This window comes from Bidens hawaiensis, unplaced genomic scaffold (genome assembly GCF_021521415.1).
Source record: "Bidens hawaiensis isolate Kalapana, Puna unplaced genomic scaffold, B.hawaiensis_p1.1 tig00040098_1, whole genome shotgun sequence".
Classification (NCBI taxonomy): Eukaryota; Viridiplantae; Streptophyta; class Magnoliopsida; order Asterales; family Asteraceae; genus Bidens; species Bidens hawaiensis.
This window is the reverse complement of record NW_027497071.1, coordinates 20,356-27,840: the sequence shown is the minus strand read 5'-3', so window position 1 is coordinate 27,840 and position 7,485 is coordinate 20,356. Positions and strand designations below refer to the sequence as shown.

The 7,485-nt window shown below is 33.2% G+C and overlaps 1 pseudogene across 1 annotated transcript; it reads left to right on the top strand.

Moving 5' to 3' along the window:
* The first annotated feature begins 2,950 nt into the window (after positions 1–2,950).
* On the top strand, positions 2,951–7,225 carry LOC143591845 (ABC transporter I family member 19-like; annotated as a pseudogene). The gene is made up of 7 exons (XR_013145793.1): positions 2,951–3,087; positions 4,331–4,338; positions 5,012–5,172; positions 5,277–5,328; positions 5,413–5,549; positions 5,674–5,760; positions 6,938–7,225. The product of XR_013145793.1 is annotated as an ABC transporter I family member 19-like (transcript).
* Positions 7,226–7,485: the final 260 nt, after the last annotated feature.

Below are 7,485 nucleotides of genomic sequence, written 5' to 3'. Positions count from 1 at the left end.
GATGTGAAATATGTAGATAAAGTCTTTCACAAAAATGTTATACATTCCATATCCGGTCATAGACAAAAAAGTCACTAGATTTTCCTTTTTGAACAGCTTTCATGTTGTCCTTATAAACGCACATTTGTTCAACTATCACAATAGTCTTATAATAAATATAAAAAAATGGAAAATTTTTCTACGATTTTTAAGTGAATATTTGTAGAAAAAATTAATAAAAAAGTATTATAGTTTTCTTCAATATGAAGATGTCTCAAAAAATTAAATGCTAATATACTCTTTAAACATAAACTTTTTTATATATATATTTCAATTTTAAAGAAAATATATTAATGGCACGTAATTATTATATTAATATTTTTTATATTAAGAATATATTTTGAATATAATTTATGGCATTAATAATTCAATCAATAGAGATTGATCAATTAATACAGAATGTTTAATTTATATCAATACCATATTTAGAAACAATTTTTTTTTCTTTTCCATCAATATAAGAGAAGTGATTTTAGCGGGAATTTGATAGTGATAATTTACCTCAGAATGACATGTGTCCAGAATTAATTTATAGTTTTTTTAGTATAATAGCTTTTTATCCCACGTGTTACGGGTATTGTGTTACATTATTCATTTTTTAATAATATTTATATACTTTTTTTTGTATTTTCACTTTGTAAGAAAATTAATAATATACTTAGGGTTTGTTGATGAAAGGGGTTTTCAAAAAAAAAATAGATATTATAACTAGGTTTAAAAATTATCTAAGTTTGGTGAGACCTATGACCCGCTTATTTTTTTACAATAAAATTGTTTCTTAATTATAAGTAATATCTTTTAAAAAAATCAAATATTAATTTTTAGTATATCCCTATTTTTAGGATTTTATCGTTTTCATATCAAATATTTGATGAGATTAATGTTTAATTTAAAGATGTTATAATCCGTTTAAGGGCTATTTGGGTTTGGTGAGACTCATACCCATGAATTCGAATCAAATACATGAGAAGCCTTCATTTGTAAATAAAGCAATCTGGTGGCTGAAGATAATGTAGGAAATAACCAGAGAGCTCTTATAAATTTTGTTTATATATATTTAAGATTTAAGATATAAATAGAGTTTAAAGGAAAATGAATAACTTTATCATATTATATATCTAACTATCTATATAATTTCCTATCATGAAATCCTACGTGTCGCTCTCAGGTTGTTCCCCCCAATTCTCTAGAGCAACCAGATTGTTTGGTTTTTAAATGGAGGCTTCTCATGCATTTGACCCGAATTCGAGGGCATGGGTCTCACCAAACCCGGATAGTCTTTAAATGGGTTATAACATCTCATTTATTTGTGAAACTCTTTTATAATCAAACAAGAATTTTTTGCGGGTCATGGGTCTCACCAAACCCGGATAACTCATAAACGGGTTATAACATATCATTTATTTGTGAAATAACTCCTTAATCGTCCAAAAATAATTTCCACGGGTTATGGGTCTTACCAAAACCTAATAGTCCTCAAATGGGTTGTAACATCTCATTTATTGGTAAACACTATCATCATTAAACCTTAATTTAATTTATCTCCTTTACATGTTCTCTATTGCTGGTCTATCATCTCCATCACCGGTTAACTTCCGATACTACCCACCATTGTCAACTAAATCAACGTCCCCTTTTTCATTAGACAAATATTTGTGTTCATGTTTGTTCATTTAAAAAATCAACATGATCGTGTCCGTTTATGTTTGTTCGTTAAAAATATAAAAACCTACACCTCTCAATTGAAAAAACTCAAACACTAAAAAAATATAATACAAACTAATATATATGTATTAAATTAAAACAAAACTACGTTAAAAAATGAAATAAATCATCATAAAATAGCAAAACGATTAAAACAAAAACTTGAATAGACCCCGTAACACGGGAGGATCAAATTAGTATAATATAAATAGAGTGTAAAAGGAAGTAAATAATTATTTATTTATGGCATATATATTATTTTTGGAGGGAAAAAATTTGTAAGGATTAGCCATAAAGCGACACGTGTTCTCAATTATTTTATTTTATTAAAATAGGTAGATATAGATATTGATTTAGATATAGATATAGATATAGATATAGAGAACTAATAAATTAACAAAATAACTAAATAATATATACTATGTTATATATTAAATTTTGATTGAAAAATATAAAAATTAAATACTCCATCTTTCTTGTTGATTTTTCAAGTCTTTCTTGTTTAATTTTGACCGGCAATATATTTGTTTGTGTTATATAATACTTAATGCAAAATATAAGAATGGATTGAGTTTTAAATGTATTTTACATTGATATAATTTTCATCAAGTATTATATGACACGAAAAAAAATATTTATGGTCAAGGTTGCAAAAGAAAGATTTGAAAAGTCAAAAGGACACTTATAATGGGACGGAGGGAGTAATAAATACTAAACGAGTCGAGCTGAGCCAAGCCCAAACTTAAAAAACTACTCACGAGCCGAGCTCGAGCTTTAAAAATAAAGATCGAAACAAGCTAAATTCGAACTCTAGGTAAGCTAAACGAACCGAGCTCGGGCTCAACTCATTTATACCCCTAGTTGTTAAAGAATACACATCATAAAGTTAGTAAATTTTGTGACATACTTTTCCGCAATAAATATAGAGCTTAACGAGTGTAAACATGATGTGAAACCAAAATACATGTGTATCAGTAAAACATTTTTAGAACCCTGCCTAACGTTGAAAAGAACATGCCCACGATGTTTCATTGATTAAAATCGACCACCAACCGCCGCATTAGTCTCGACTGGTGTTTGCAAGCGACAACAAACATTGCAGACGTGGTCAAACCACAATCAAACAAAACCCCATTCACGTCACCGAAAACCCCAATATAAAACCCAAACCAAACAAAGGTACAAATAAGAGCAATAAGCTCGAAAAATGGATTCGGAATCAAACAACAGCAGCAGTATCAAAGTAAATGCTATGCAATTCGGATACAGCGGTGACAATCCTCTGTTTCTCAATTTTAGTCTCAAGATTTCTCCAAGATCTCGTTGTCTTCTTGTCGGCGCCAAGTAATTCTTAATTAATTAATATTCGTAGCAAAATTAAATGATTAGGCTAATTTCATTTATATATGTCTGTGCCTAAGTATAATTTTTCAATTTAAACATTAAGCAGAAAAAATCACCACCCATTTTTATACGAATTAATCACGCGATTTTTAGCCTACAACTTTATAGACATTTCCAAACTGGACCAATTAGGTGGCGCCACATCGGACTAGCCGGCTAAGATGACTAAGCCTTAGCCGAACATTTTTTGAATTTAAATTAACAAGTATGATGGGACTCGCCTTTTGAAGAACCGGGAGTTGACATATGTCACAAGCAAGTTAGATTTAGTCCGCAAGTTCGCTTAGATAGCCGTTTGTGCCACATTATCTTGTTTGCTACAAATGCACACTGGCTTAGTTGTCTTCTCTCCTTTTAGCCGGCCAAGTGGAGAGAAGCCGATGTGTCTTTTATAGTGTAAGCTGATGTGGCATAGATGGCTAACTAAGTAGATTCGTAGGCTAAACTTAGCCCACTGGTGATGTGTGTCAACCCCTAGTTGGTCAGAAGGTGGGTTCCATTGTATTTTTTATGAATTTCAGTGCAAAAGAGGGTTGGCTAAGACAAGGTTTAAAAGTACGGAATCGCGCCTCGAGGCGTTTTCCCATAGCCTCACGAGGCATAAGCCTCGAGGCGAAACGAGGCGTAAGCTCGAGGCGGGATTTAAAAATAAATATAAAAATTATATATCTTATTAAAAAAATAGTTAACATCAAACAAAGAACTTTCCAAAATAATTTCATCATCAGATTCACTAGTCATGAAAAACACACAAAAGTCTAAACCATAATAAAAGACAAGTTTGAAACCCGACACCGAAAGTTTAAAACATCAAAACACAAAAAGTTTTTAATGAAATTCAAACAGCATGAAACTGGTCATCCTCAAGATCATCTTCCTCAACTGAAATTACTTCAATATCGTCCTCCTCATCAATCAAATTTTTTACCGCCAAAAAAAATAGGTTTTCCCGCCTCTTACGCCTCAGCCGTACTTTCCACCTCGACCGTTTTTTTCCGCCTCAGCTATGAAGAGGCGTACGTTTATTTTTATCCCCTGAGGCGCCGCTTCAAATTCGTTTTGTTACCGCCTCGAGGCGCCGCCTCACGGCGTTTTTTAAAACCATGGGCTAAGACTCAAGCCAACTGAGCTTAGTTGGTGTGAGATGATTGGTTCAAAACTTCAAACGGAGATGTTTTTGGAGCGGATTAGGCGGATTTGCTAGAGTTGTGCCAATCTGAGGACATGTGTCCAGGATAGGAGTTCGTGGAGACATAAGATTAAGGCTAAGGATTTTTAGGGAATGGTACTTATGTGTATTAGCTTTGTTTCGGGGGCTTAGATTTTCCTACATTTCAATTGGACTTGGCATGTGATTGTCTTAACGTATTTATGTCTATATGTATATTGTGATATCAAATGTGATCCTCCTACCTTCTATGCCACTCTTTCATTATTTGTTTTGTTGTTGGCACATTTCTATTGCTTTATGTTTGTATGTTATTTGTTGTGGAGCTGATGGTCTCGCTGGAAGCAGCCTCTCTCTATCCTCATGGATAGAGGTAAGGTTTGTCTATACATCTCACCCTCCCCAGGCTCGGCTAATAACTTTTGCTATTGGTGGGATTTACCGGATACGGTTGTTGTTGTTAGAGATGTCCTTGGAACTGTTGGCTAACTATTTTTAATAAAATATTTGGTCAACATGTCTGTATTAGTAACTTTCTCTTGTATCATTCGACATGTTCTTCATCAAACTAGTGATATTATCATGATCTTAATACTTGCTTTCTTTTTGTGGTTCATTTATATTTATTTTACATCGATCTGTATAAATATCCTAGTATTTTAAATTAAAAAGCAATCTTGCCATGAATCTTTTCAGGGAAAACTACTTTGCTGAAGATTTTGGCTGGAAAACATATGGTTGGAGGGAGAGACGTTGTGCGGGTGCTGGATTTTTCATCTTTTCATGACACACATTTGGTTTGCAGTGGTGATTTGTCCTACTTAGGTGGATCATGGACCAAAACTGTTGGTTCAGCTGTAAGTTCCTTAACCTTATTGTTTAAATATTAGTGTCTCAATCATCGTGCAATTTTCATTCTAGTCTCCACTTTGTAAGTTATTGTTGTATTAAATAAATTCAGGGAGAAGTACCACTACAAGGAGACTTCTCTGCAGAACATATGATATTTGGAGGTGAGTTGTGGCGTATGGTTATTAAATTATTTATTATTTAATACCTTATGTTTATACATGTTTTTATTCTATGTTTTGGTGCAGCTGAAGGTGTTGATCCGGTCAGAAGAGAGAAGTTGGTTGAGCTTTTGGATATTGATCTACAATGGCGAATGCATAAAGTTTCTGATGGGCAAAGACGCAGAGTGCAAATATGCTTAGGCCTCCTTCATCCTTTCCAGGTTAGTTATTGCTTTTTATTATTATCTTGAACATGCAAATACAAATGCATAGTTTTGTTAGTTCATTTATTCCAGATTTAGTACAATTTTTTTAGAAAATATTAAGGAAGTCTTTCTGGTTCAGGTTCTTTTGTTAGATGAAGTGATGGTTGACCTGGATGTGGTTGCAAGGATGGATTTATTAGAGTTTTTCAAGGAGGAATGTGAGCAGGTATGGGTTATATAGTTATATGATTTCACTTGTCAAATATAGGGTTGTAACTTGTAAACAAACCGAGCTGAGCTTGTCTAAGCTCGAGTTCGGTTTGTTTAACTTATGAGAGCTCGAGCTTGGCTCGTGAGTAGTTTTTCAAGCTCAGGATCGGCTCGTTTTTTTATTAATAAAAGTTATATACATTTTATGAGTTTTTTTAATATCATCATCATCATCATCGTACTCAGTATATCCCACCAATAGCAAAGCTATGGTAGGGTCTGAGGAGGGTAAGATGTAGACAGCCTTACCTCTACCCCATAAGGATAGAGAGGCTGCTTCCGGTGAGACCCCCGGCTCGATAGTAGTTTTGCATCAAGCCTTGGACATAAGGCACATAGCACTCAATCATCGGGACACCGGCTGATCGGTGCATGTACCCTTGTCTTTCGGCTATCAACGCCACTACATGATGCCTGATTAACCGTCCGTCACTTTTAACGTTATTTTCATGAGATTAGTAAAATAACGTCAAAATTAGTGCAATTTCACTTTTGCCCACCCGAGGGTTCACACATATATACATCATATGTGCGCACCGCAAGCAGGGCTTAGTTTTTTTTTAATATCTATATATAATTATAATTTTTATATATAAGATGATATATATTATTTTAATTTTTTTATCATTATCTAGATATAATAATAGTTATTATACAAATATATATGATATATTAAATAAAGATAATATAATAAGTAGGCTCGTTTAGGCTCACAAGCCAGCTCGGGCTCGTTCATTAAACAAGCTCATTTTTAGGCTTGAGCTCGGTTAAGCTAGGCTCGATTCGAGCATTTAGCGAGCCGATCGCAAGTGGCTTACAAGCTGCTTGGTTCATTTACACTTAAAACATGTTTGGATCAAAACCTGAAACCTTAAATTGCAGGATGGGCCTTTTTTTCTTAATATGTTAAAAATGACTGCAAAACCTTTTTTTTATCATAAAAAATTCATCTTTGTTTCAATAAAAAGATTCTGGAAGTTTTATGCATTTGAATACACTTTCAATCTTTTGACCCATATTCTTATTAGTTAAAATTTTTAATCTTAAGTTCTTAACCCATTGACTCGTTTTATAGCTCAGATCAGCCCATTTATAGAAACTATTACTAAAAAAGAATTTCACAATCATAACAGAGAGGAGCTACAATCGTATACGCGACACATATATTTGATGGCCTATAGTCATGGGCAACAGATTTGGCTTACATACAAGACGGGGAGTTAAAAAGATACGAAAAATTAGCAGATCTTCCTGAAATGAAAAACTCCTGCAACTTGCTATCAGTGGTCGAATCCTGGCTCCGTTCTGAGACTAAAAATCCTAAAAAGAAACCTGTTAATCCTTCAACTTTAATCCCTAAAACGAGCCCGTTTGATTCTTCGCCTTTCAGATCATCACGGCACATGGCATACTACAGATGATGATTAATAATAATAATAATATATACTCGAAGTTGCCAATTTGTAACTTTTACAAACTAAAATGAGTTTTTGTTTGTCAATCGTTTGTTCTGTACTTGTAAAGTAGTTTCTTTTTGTCTTTAAAGGGCATTCGGATACAATTATAGGTACTTGTGGAGTTTGGTTACTGGTTGGGTTGGGACTTATATTGCATTCTTGCTTTGATTATATATGTATTTTCATGTTGTGATGATGATTAATGATGTTAATCGATTTGAAAA